This window comes from Manacus candei, unplaced genomic scaffold, assembly GCF_025592945.1.
Source record: "Manacus candei isolate 608988 ecotype Guabito, Panama unplaced genomic scaffold, ASM2559294v1 h1tg000018l, whole genome shotgun sequence".
NCBI classification, from domain to species: Eukaryota; Metazoa; Chordata; class Aves; order Passeriformes; family Pipridae; genus Manacus; species Manacus candei.
The window spans coordinates 15,145,356-15,158,706 of record NW_026138066.1 but is presented as its reverse complement, the minus strand read 5'-3'; positions in this window follow the sequence as shown (position 1 = coordinate 15,158,706).

The window sequence follows — 13,351 nt, the reverse complement described above, 5'->3', positions numbered from 1 at the left end:
ATGAGGAAGATGGTGGGTGACTAAGATGGTTTCAGACTGACTTGGGATCACAGGGATTTTAGTAGGATGTTTTCTTAAAAAAAGCTATTTAATGATCCTATATTTCAGGGATGTCCAAAACTAATAGTCATGGCTTGGTTTTAACCAGTTGGATTTAACAAATATAACCTAAAGAACAAGGCTAAAGGACAGGCAAACTTATTAGGCAGGGATCTTTGTGGAGTTAATGGACACAGACCTCAGAAATGAAGAGCTGAAATGCCAAGAATTCCCAAATGTAAATTCTAAGTTAAATTAAATCTGAGTATAAATGGGTCATACTTCTGTTTTGTTAGTTTCATCTATATTTAAGTAAAAACCCATTATTTTGTATTTGAATACTTTGCATCCCAATATTTTTAGGGATTTTTTTTTTTGTACTACTGAAAAAATTAATATTCAATGAGTGAAACACTATTAACTTTGGATAAAAGATGTCTACCCAATCCCACTATTGCAAAGACTTTGCAAATAACTATTTTTTATATAACATCACATATGGTATTTAATACATAAAGTCTCAGATATTGACTTGATTCCTGAATCTCAGTGAGTACTTCATAGCAGTCAACCTAACAGAAAGTCTTTTTCAGTCATTCCAAAGAAAATTTTTAACCTGAAATGCTGCTCTGTGTTTGAAATTATATTAGAGTTGGGACAGACAACAATCTCTTGTCAATCTCACTCACTCTTTGGAACAAAGCAATTGTCTTCAATATTTTCCTTGAGAAACAGCATTAGACAAAAGAGAATTCATATTGAAAAGCTATGAAAAAAATGAAAATGGGAAACTATGACTGGTCACCTTAACTGGAAAAACACTGTTCCATGGGATGTATGACACAGACACAAAGAGAATTGTTATTTTATGAAGATGTGTACTGTGAAGGCTGAGGGCATAAAATATATATGCTGGAGAAGGTAAAAAAGCACCTAAGTGTGAGTGAGTATGCTCATCACTTCAGCAGAAGGGCTTAGGCTGTGATTGCTCCATTTTAAAATTCCAAAGGGGAGAGGAATAGAGCAATTTAGGCACAGTGGGCATGTTAAGAAAAATCAATGCATTTGCAAATCAGAGCACTTGCACTGCTCCTAAAATGCCACCTTCAGAATGTGACAAATGATAAAGATTTTTGTCTTTATAATGCCATAGACTTAAAGCTTTTAAAATTATCTGTTTTGTATTACCGTAACCAACATTGTGATCAACTGAGCTGCATACAAGCAGCACAGAGAAGGGAGTTCATGCAGGACTTTTTGTTCTGAAAATACATATGACTGTCATTTGACTAAAAAAACAGGTTCTGTTATCTACAGCAGTAGTGGCAGGAAGGCTCTTATTCAACTTTCAGAATGACAGAATAGACAATATTGTGAGAAAATCATATTTCTCTCTACTTATCTGAACCAATGTATTTTAGCAGGATAAGAGGTTACTATTTATATTTTTTTCTTAAAATAATTTTCTGTCTCCTTCTGCATAACATCTTTTCCTTTGGGAGACTCTCATGTACTCCATGGAAAATGCAGATCCATGTAGAGGAGTGGTAGTTTTGAGGCCTAGAAGATGGGAGATCTGGATTCTGTTCTGACCCCTGATCTTCTCTGCCTCACTTTTAATTTTGTGGTAATAGAGTACATTGACTGAACAACAGTGCGCTGTGTGTGCAAGAATACTTAATAATTTGCAAAATTATATCATGTAAGTTTTTCACTGGGCTGAAGTGTAGAACAATATGGCTTTTCACAGGAGCCATTGTCCTCTCCTAAAGTCAATAGGATGTAACTCTTAGTGCATTTCTGAGCCAAGCTTGAAAAGGAGGCGACAGTCGCCAAAAGTTTCCCTAAACCGTAAGGTTGTCTCAAAACATACAGAGGTCTGAAAAGAACGTACCATGGTGCACCATGAGCCCTGGCACTTGCAGAAGCAGGTGGAGGAGAGGGGTAGGGGCAAAGCCTCCCACCAGACAGCACAACTTGCACCCAGTGCTGAACTCGTGGCCCTGCAGAAGGCAGGGACACACCTGCACCACCATCCTGACACCCTCCCCATGCAACCTGTGTCAGGGAGCTGAGGAGAAGCCACCACAATGCCCTGGACAGCACCCATTTCTTGCTTCTTTAGTGCAGAACTAACAGGAAGGCCAAATCTCTCAGAGCTCTGTTTGCCTTCCTTTCTTATCCTCTTTTCTGGACAAATCAGCTCCTGATTTCCCGTCTGGTTCTTGCACCATTTTAAGCTGCATGTTCTCTGGCTCCTCTGTGGGCTAGTAAATTTGATTAATGTAAGGAATGCAGATATATTCAGGAATGACTGAAGTAAAAGGATTAGGACTTCAAGTGGAAATCATATTTCACAGACTGCAATGAAATCTTAGTGGTATTGTTTTTATGCAAATTACAGATAAATTTCTGAAATAAATTCATTACCATCAGAACCCATCCTTCTAAAAATTAGTATTTTATATATGAAAGAGGGAATATTAAGATTAAAGGCAATGGCAAACTGAAAGGACCTTACCATTGCTAGAGAAAGACAAGCAGGTTTTCAAAGCAGCATCTTTCAATCACAGATGTGAACCACATCCCTGAATTGAAGCAGAGAACTGAATTGCATTTAACACCTTAGCAAAAATTTGACTTAGGATAGATTAATGTTCAGCCACCAGAGATCAGAACAGGTTTGGAACCTCAATAATATATGTCTAATTTCACTTCAGGAGAATTACAAAAGCCTGCCAAAGGGCAATTGCTTGTATGTTGAACTTGGATACTATTTTTATCCAGACAATAATCGCCAGTGCTGCAGATAGAGTAGTGTTTTTTTCTCAATGTTTATCATATGGAATTAAGCATCTGGTAGAAGGGAAAAAGATCCTATCCAGCTGAAACACTTGCAGCTTAGTTTTCATCTTTAAATAGTACTGTTCTTGTAAGGGTCAACAAAGATCTGGCACACTTGAGCCTGTACACCCTGGATCATCATTGCTTCATAAGGTGTTACCTATAACATCAATTCAGTTTAAACATAAATTACATCCTATCCAAATTGGGCTATTTTTTATATTTAATGGTGATAAAGTTCTTGTCTCTTTGATCTATATGATTATACAAATAAGAATAGGGAAGATGAAAATTAGGCTTGTGTCTCTTAAGTGAAATACTTCAATATTCTTAAATACTTTAATAATATTAAATTATAATCAATCCATTATTTACATTATAATCTAATGACTTCGAAGATTACAGTAAACATGATCTTAGCAGGAAATGGAAGATAATGTGAAAGACATTACACAAAGTACTAGTTAATAGTGGAGCTGCTTGACTTAATTGTTTTCACTCAAAGGCATTCTGCCTTGAACCTTGCAAAGCTGGTGGCAAAAATGTCCTACACCTCTTTATGGTGTAGAATTTTAAAGTAACAGCTTCATGAGAAGCAAACATCTTGTCATGGCACTTGGATATAGTCAGGGCTGCTCAGTTTGGGGCCAAAAGGTTCAATAGGTGCCTCTTCCCACGCATGGAGAATGAAATGAATTGATTTTTTTATTTAGAGTTGATCTTAAGGCAACAAGATAATGAAAATATGTTGCAGGTGCACAATTCCAGCATGGAAAAGGGAGAGAATAAACAGGAAAAATAATCTCTGCAATTATAATCCTCTGATTCTTATTTACTTTTGAACAGTTTGTTGTTGTAAGAAAGACAAAAAGAATAATTTTAATCACTTTATTTCTTGTTCAAAATACATATGAAACAATTAGAATAAAATTATTTCAAATGAGTTTTTTTATTTTTTTCTTGTCTTTTTTTAATATAAAATTATCACAAACTGTACACTTCATAACATCTTTTGAGGTTTCATTGTTACATATTTTTTTTCAGAACTGACAAATAGATTCACACTTTCCAGAGAATACATTGTAAAAATACTGAAATGTGTTACAGCTCTCAAAGGCTAGTGCAAAAAAACCCATTTACTATTAGTAGTACAATTTATGTTGTCAAGTTTCACAAATGGCCATTTAGCGCATACAAAAAGCCAGTAACACAAGTTCAAAAAGTTTTGTTTTCTCGTCTCTATAATGCAGAAGCCAAGGATATTGACTTGAACAATGTCTAGGTATCAAATCACAGACTTCATTTAAAAAGTCACATCATGAACACTGAATAAAGGGTACTAAAACAGTCAGGAATTTAATATTAGATCTTGGTCAGCCAACACCACATAGCAAGAAGAGACAAAAGCTTAGAAGAACTCTGCAGTTCTTTGTAAGCTACATAGACTTGGCAATATTTCTGATCTAATCATAAAGATTATTTTAAAGGTAGGGAGTTCTATTAGAGTTTGGACCACTTAGGGCCTGATGCAGAACCTCTCATTGTCACAGCAAATATGCTTATTCTGACAGACATTATGTCGGATGCTTTCTCTTAATATTTCAAAGTATGAAGTGTTTAAATATTGAGTGGGAGTTTTTTTAGCTCTCAATATTTCCTATGGCCAGGAACTCCATTTTAACTTCCTACCTTTTGAAGCATACACTCTGGAGAATGCCTTCCCCACAAACAAGCATATACTAGAAAAACATATTGTTCTGTGATGAAGAAAAGATGTGGCTAATTTCTATTCTACTTTCCCTGCTTCAGTTTTCATGAGGAGCACACTGACATCAGTCAGCTTGAACGCAGCATGGACTGCAAGCTCATGAAAAGCAAGGAGAAGCTTTTTTGGACTCCTCTTGCAGTGGCTGGAGGAGCATCTGGAGGGCTCAGAGGAACCAGTGCTGCAGTCCTGTTGCCTAGGGTGGTGAGGACTGGGCAGAGCAGGACAATGAATAGATGCAATTTGGCTTTGTCTGCTCTCATCCTGGCTAGCAGGGCTAGTCTAGTGTGGAGGGTGCTGAGATGTGCTTTTAGCACAGTCTGGCTGTGAGACTTCCTGCATCATTCCAATTCCAGCCAGCAAAGCACCTGAGTGGCTGCTCTGCTCAGTGTGCACACCCAAGACACTGTGACTGCACAGGGACTTGATTAGCAGGTCATAGTTGAAAAATATTTCACATGGTTTGCTGAATAAAGGCCCTTTTGATTTCCACCAGAAAGTCAGAAGTGCATCTCCAGTTCAGGACGCCAACAATGCCTATTCTAGGGTAGAGAACTAGCCATATCCCATCCTTAGACATGTGCATTTAATTCCAGAATATCTTACTGAAACTACTCACCTAAACACAGAAGAACAGAAAGAATGTAGACCCACACTTAGAAGAAAGAGAAACAAGGAAAATATTAAATATATATCTATATTTTTTCCTTCTCTGGAGAAATAGTTTTCTATTTATTTAACAAAAGTAAATTTTGTTCAATATTTTTCCATAGAAATATAGACTGAAAAGAAGTGCTTTATACCTAATGTGCAACAGGACTATCTAAAAGTTACATAAGAACTAGTCTGTACAGACACCCTCTGAGCTTCAAAAAGAAAATGGCATTATGTGGAAACCTGTAGGCCACCATTAAAAAGGAAAAGTCCTGTAAATATTTGTTACCTCCATGCCTGACTACATAAACTAGACGTTTTTATTTTCCACATCAGGCAGCTGAGGCTCAAATTCCTTACCAGTATTAGTAAAATCAGCATTTGCAATAATAGTTCATACCTTAGAGATGCACTGAAGACTTCTAATATAGTCTGATTTGTCAGAAAGTGACAAAAATCCATGGTGGATGTAAGAGAAATCATTCTATTTGCCTTGAGACTCCTTATGGGGTTCATCTCATAAGATGCTATGATACATCATCACATGCAACCTAATGCAAAGTGAACTGAAATCAACAGAAGTGATCCTGCTGGATTTCAGTGTTGGGCTGGACAAGTACATAATGCTGTGCTTTGAAATGAAATGGCATATTAAAAAGACCTACAGAATGATTTTGGTGGATATATTTAATGGTCTATTGTCATGATTTTAAAAAAAAAATATTTCATTTTAATTAACACAAGAACAATTTCCCTATAAAGTAGCAAGTGAAAGACCTAAAAGAAAGATCCTTTTGAAACCAGGCTATAATTTTTGTATGTTGGAAATAAGGTCATGAATAGATTTTGGTAAGCTTTTGTAGCAATGCAAAATATATAAATGTGTATTGTTAATACTACACCTTAAAAGGCTGAATTGAATCCCTTTTATGTGCTATAGTAGTTTAATAAATACTAAAACTACATTAAATACCTTTACCATTTTGTGTTTTTCTTGAGATAGCCCAAAATTGAAGGTGGAGTATTCTAATTCTATTAAGAAAAAGTCACATAAAAAGCAAAATATCTATGTGTCAGCATCTTTATGTTTTGCTGCCACAGATATTTTTGCTAAAAGGCTTTTTAATTTTTTTGCATCAATATTATGTTCAGTGCATGAGTAGATTGGTACTTCAGTACCACATTTTGCCCTGCTAGAGATTAAATTATAAAGTTCTGTCTTAAGAAAAAGTCCATTTTTAACAACAGTGCATAAAACAAGGCAAGAAAAATCTAGAAGATGTGTTGGTATAGTTTGAATGAAATCTCTTTTCTCAGCACAGATTGCTCATGATCAAGCCCTCTTCAACTTCAGGGGCTTCCCTGTGTTTGGAGGGCATGCAGAATCAGACCCAGGATTTTAGGGGTTAATCCTCAGAACTTCTCTGAAACCTGGCTATGACCTACAATTGTTTGTCTGCTACTGGCAAGTAGCTAAAGTGCAATAGTGCCAGGTTCCCTTTCAGAGTAATACAGAAAAAGTCCAGTTGTGAAGATTCAGTTGCTGGCTAAGATAAAGCTATATTTGTTTGTTAGGGGTTTTGATTTTCTAGACCAAAGTTACCTTTGTGGACTAAGAACTGAAAGGGTTGTAGGTTTAAATAAATGAATCAGGTTCTTGTGCTATAAGGATAATTAAGATCATTAAACACTTAGAGTACATAAAGGCTGAAAGGAATAAATGTAACAGTGTGAAGTGCTCTTTGGAGAGTCCACAAAATTTCCTATTTAATTTTCTGGGTAGCCAAATCTCCATTTACATAAAGAAGAAAGATACACACACACCCATTTGACAAAAATAATTACAGTTGGCAATTCCCTGTCTTGTTCAGCTATGCAGTCATTTCCCTCATAACTATTATTACACAATTAAGCCTCAGAAATCTGTGGTGAGGGAAGTAATGGTCCTCTATTGGTCACTGTGATTTTCAATAAGAGGCAGCCACTCCCAGGACAAAACATTCACAGTACACCCAGTGCTATATGACAATTTGGGACAAAGGAATAAGATTTCATTATTCAGCTGAACCTCCATGAATAGGAAGAACAGGAGGAGATGGGATTTGTCTGAGACATCAGTTCCAGGACTGTTCATACACAAAGGCCTGTGGGGTATTAGGTGGGAAATATACTATAATTATGACTTCATTTTTTTGAGTCATCAGAGAATTAGCACCTGCAATGGCCCAATGACTCGTCCACCATTGTGTGGTATTAGTTTAGGCTTGACTTGAAAACAAAGCCACTACCTTGTGTATAACAGCAGCATTTTCAGAGGTGTTTTCTATTGGTAATTCAAGTACTGATTGTCAGAAGCTCCGATAATGTGAAGAGGTGACATTACATAAAAATGATTTTTCACCTACTGGAGATTTTCCAACCTATGCCAGGTGCAAATAAAAAAGGAGGCCATTACAACATCTAGAGAAGATGTGTTTAGTGCATGCTAGCAACATCCCTTTTTTGCCTCAATTATGCTGAAAGAAAAAGATCAGGGAGGAAGGATGTGCCATGAGCATCTACTAGTGCTCTTTGCACAGTGATCATGATCTGTAGTGTGGGGGGCTGTTTTTATTTTAATAACTGACTCATGTTCTACAGCATGGCTCCCACTAACCTTGTGAGGCTGCAAATGGCCATACAAGATATAAAGTAGGAGAATTACATTAAAAATCCCCCTTTTTTTGAAATGTTTGCTACACATATATATTTGTCTTTGAAAAGACTCCCTATTCAACCCCTTTTTATATTTTCCACTTTTCAACAGGGTTTGGGGTTTTTTTTACCTAAAGGGCTCTTTACATACTCAATAGGCTTTTCCCCTTCTCTCTTCTCTCCGGTTCATGACTCAGTTGTCACAAAAGGTTTTAAATATCTCCCTGTTCAGTCCTCTTCACTTGTGAAGCTATTATCAGTCTCAACTCATAGCATATTGAAAAAAGCAACCCCACTGTTTATCTCTCTCCTCTGGCAGACTGTATTTATGGAAATGTATCTGCTTCACGAGAACAGGGAACAGCTTACAACCTCTTGTCCCCTGAAATTAACCTAGAAACTGTCCCAAAAAAGCAGATTCCTTTCTGGCTATGCTAATCTTAAGTGCCTAAAATGCCTGTCTGTTATGCTGACAAGCATTTGTCAGAACATTTCTGATATTCAAAATCACACAGGGGCAGGCAACTAGGAATTCTACACCTACCAGAAAATATTGCTTTATAATTGGAAAACCAGCCTTTGCTTTTTAGCCTAAGAGGTCTCAAGATATCAGATCTTAAATCTATACCACTATTCTACACCAGAAAGCAACTTCAAGCATATTCTAGAGCTTTATTGACTTTACAGAAAGTTTTGATTTCCTGCCTTTTTTTTTTTTTTTTCATGAGTAGATGCATGGATAGATTTGCTTTACTTCGGGGGTTTGAATTTCTAAGGTGTGAAAAGATTCTGAACTACTTAAAAGGAATGTCTCAAAACCACTTATATGCTTGTATTTTGAGGGAGAGAAAAAACTGTATAAAGGGTATGTTGCTGCCATGAAAACATGCTTCTGGCACTCTTGTTATGCTCTGTCTAATAAATGACTATGTGAACCCTGAAGTTGTCATGAGATAGCTGTGGCCTCATCCTTTCCTTGGTCTGTCTTCAGTTCTCTTTTTCTGCCAGTCTTCCTGACTTCACCTATCCAGGGGAGAGGCAGGATTTCACAATTCTCCTTTCTTTTTGCTGTCTGTCTCATAACTGTGCCAGCCCAGGAGTCTGAATGGATTTGCAACTTTTCTTTCAGGGAGTCTGTGAATACTCCACTTCATTAAAAATAGAATGGTATTTAAATATTTAAGTTTAAATATGCAAACTTAAATATTTCAAATAAATGGATTTGAAAATGACAATCTATATGCATATCTGTCCTGCCTCAAGTTTTCCTATCCATTAGAGGCAGAGTAACCAAGCTTATTTTCTCTGTAAACTACATCAATAGCTTGCATTCCCAGCCTGCTCAGTCATAAATCATGTCCTTTCTCAATCAGATCTCTTGGTCTTTCCTATGCTTTTTTCCCTATGCCTGCTTGGGATTTCAACATCTTAGTTGAGATGCATTTTTCAGAGTGGCTCTATCATCAGTAGATTCTCCCAGAACAATAAGATGGACATTAACATTTTGTAAAGTTCACTTTCTTTTGAGAGGCTGTCCCCTTGTCAAAGATTTGCTGCCTATTCTGTTTTTCTCTAAAGTCTACTTTGTGAACTCAATTCAAGACCAATAGCCAAGGCAACATATTGTATTCATAAATTATTACAGAGCAGCTCCACTTTCATCACAGTAGTTATGTGACTTCCTGTGGATCCAACCTCCAGAGCACACTGTCTTATGTTTCATCATGCCTTTCCCACAGGAGAGAGCTTTGGTGTTCTGGTAACCTCTATAACCTGTATTTATATGTATTAGTAATATTTTGACAATGCTGATACGGCAACAGAGGCTTAGACATACAGAGTGCTGTGGGAAATGTCCTCCCTTGGAACAGTAAGGCACCAACACTTGTCCTTAGTATCAGCAAAGTGAATAGTCCTCATGATGACACAGTGCCAAACTTTAATTGATTTTTCCTGTTCTGCAAATTTAACATGCTTTCTGCCCTTCCAGAGGACTGAGTCACACGTGACATAAGAGTTACAGTCTATACTTGTGAGGAAAAAATTTACATAGCAATACCAGAGGCATTCTCCTCTCTGCACCAGTAAAGAGGTTTCCCAGCAACAGCAACGCTGTAGAGGTACTATCAGATAAAACATAAAATCACAGCCCTGAGCACCTGCTATCATCAAGCATCCCCTAGCACTCAGCACAAGATTGAAGGTGTTAGTTCCATTTCCCTGACCAGATTCCCCTGTGATATTTTAAATCCCACCTGCAACTTCACTTTCTCTTAGATTTCTAGCTCTTGGTTTCCTGCATGCTGTTAAAATTTGCCAGATTCCAGCTGGGGTTAAGGAAAAGGGGAATTGTGCAGGAGATGTTTATTCATCTGGACGAGTAAACAAAAGATACTTTTTGGAATGAAGTTATTATTTGCCTTGGAAATGGCAAATGGCTGTGATCAGCACCTCAGTTATCTCCTGTGCCTAATGCTGATGCTTTTTCAGTGACACGCTTCTTTTGTCCTGTTTTACAGTACAGAAAGAAAGGACAAATGATATGACTATTGTAATTATTATGTTTCGAAAGGGAGGTTTCCATTTCAGAGCATTGGCAGTTGCATCAAACAGCTTTGTGCCTACTGCCACGTTTTCCTTTGTCTTTCTTAGCTCTGGGGTCTTCTCTGTGCCATGATTTAGCTGTTTTCTGACACCAGGGAGCTCAGTTTAGACTGGCAAGACTCAGAAGCTAGATGAAAGTGGATCTCAAGCAAAGGGTTAAACTAAATCTCTATTGGTGTGAATACGAGAGAAAATTTCCCATCAAAATATGCATTAATACTCCTGTCATATATACTACATTTTATACATATTTTGGATGGTCTAACACATACTACATGAGCTTAGTCCAAAAGTCACCTCACTGTCTGAGTAACACATAAGTCATATTTTAACACCTACAGAACTTTCAAGCATATTCATTTGTAGAAATAATGTCATATGAACTTTTCAGGTCAAAGAACTATCACTCAGTACAGATTTGTCAAGTATTTATTATGAATTGAAACATATTTCTGATTAGGTGTGGGTGTTCTGTTGTAAGAGAAGTGCTAAATAATAGTGATTGTACATTTAGCAAGTGCAAATACTTGTATGTGCAAACCTAGGTTTTTGCATGCTCCAATAAGGTGATTTTCAAATTTTGCAGGCACGTTTATGGATCTCTGAAAAACTTTACATTTTCAGCAGGAGAAGAACTCTATTGCTGACTTCTAAAATACACTCCTTTTAAATGTTTGTTCACTTAAAAAATACAGTCAAATGATTTCAGATGTATAAAGCTTGTTAAATTAATGGAGTATAATAAAAAGTTAGTACATATAAAAGTTTATAAAAAGACATAGCAAAATAATCTTAGAACTAGACTATCATGTGTATGTTGTGCATCATCATGTTAAATGTTTTTAAAAGGAGATTACACTGAAGCCAATTAAAAGAAACAAAGAAGGAGGAGAAAAGGATGGATCAAATGCCTTTGTTTTTGAAACCCGAAGTTTTCTTAATATTGCTCCAAAAATGCATCTATAGAAAGAAATTAGGTAAGTAATTGCTTATCCCCTTGGAAAAAATCAACTCAATGGAAACATTCCCTGTTTGCTCAACATTTCCTTCAAAAATATTGAATGTGGTTGTGATTCTTTAAGAAAAATGTATAGTTTTGTCACTTAAACACAAGAAGTCCGAAGTATGCCATATACTGAAGAAGAAATTTTGCGATGGAACTTTCTGACCACTTTACCTGTCTCTGACCAATATACATATCCCTGAGATATGTATATTGCTCTTTGAGGGTTTGCTCAAAGCAAAACATCAGGCAAGGCTGCTGATGTATGAATGTCTGATGCTCACAAAGGACTGTGGAGAAACGAGGTTATTTCCTTGACGGCTCTTTGAAAATGAGTGATGCAGATATCCTTCACCTCTTGGTCAAGACCCCACATGTTTCACATGGTGAATTTTTTAAGGCCAGGACTCAGTTTTAAGCACTGCAGATAAAAGTAAGGGTCAGTTTTCTACTCCTTGAACAGAAGCTCAGAATAGACAAAAGATGGTGGGGACAGGGGCAGTTGCTTGCTGAGAGGGTGAGAGAAGGGCCATATCAGCAGAAGTGTGCAATGCTGTCGCCTAAAGTTGAGGTCATGGAGTGCAATAAGTGACATCTTATTGAGCATAAAAAAGCTATGCCGTGCAAAATACAATTCTTATTAAGTACTCTTGCTGTTTCCAGTAAACTGCTTCAATAAAAATAATTCAGGCTTTTAGGAAAGTAAGCTTTTCAAACTGTTGTAAAATTACTACAATATATTTTACACCAAACATTTGCCAGATTTGATTTTTCTCCATTTAGGCTAATGTATGAGATACGGCAGAAATGTGGATAAGCAACAAGAAAAACCAAAAAAGAATTCAGGAGGGGAGCAGGGAATTTACAACTTCTCCAAATTAAAATATTTTAAATTTCTTAATAAAGATATACATAAAGCAACACATTTCTTGACTTAAACTGCGCTAAGCTTTTCCTCAAGGCTTCTGTGATTACACTCAGACTAACTTGTGAACCAGGGTCTAAAGCCAATAGATGGGTTGTACTGAGTGTATACTCTGTCTTTTGAGATAGCTAAGAAAGCAGTTGGGAAAAATATCTTTTGCATGAATTCTATTAATCACTGTTAAGGGACTAAATATAATTAATTAGGGCATCATCTTTGAAGTTAGGTGCCAATAATTTTGCAGCCTGATTTTTCCTAGATGCAGAGCACCCATGAGTCAAGTTTAGACACAGAAGTCATTCACTATTGTTATTAACAATATCAAAAATAACACAACAAGAGGGCACAAACTGAGCCTTTGGTATTTGACAACGATTAAAACTTAAGAAAAAGAATTTTGAAATACCTTACTACCTATGATGAAACATACAGAATACTCAGAGAGAACAATGAAATAGTTAAAAATATGTTGCTCATTGCTGAACACTTATGCTACATTTGATCGTGAAATTGTTAGCTTTTTGGATATTAGGTGCAAAAAAGTGCAAAGAATATTTAGTTAACTGTTACAGTACCACATTACAAAAAGTATTTTCTAGGCCACAAAGGCCACTGCTAATATAATTTATATTAAGATAAATGTATACACAAAATAGTTTTTCAATCTCCACATATATGTATATATATATCTGTTTCTATATCAACCTTGCAGAATCATGTTGAAAATGAACTAGGCCACAGAATTTCATTATGATAACAATGATAGGAGGAAAAAACCTCACAGAGCAGAGTTTGTTCTCCTATTAAAAAAATTACTCACCCA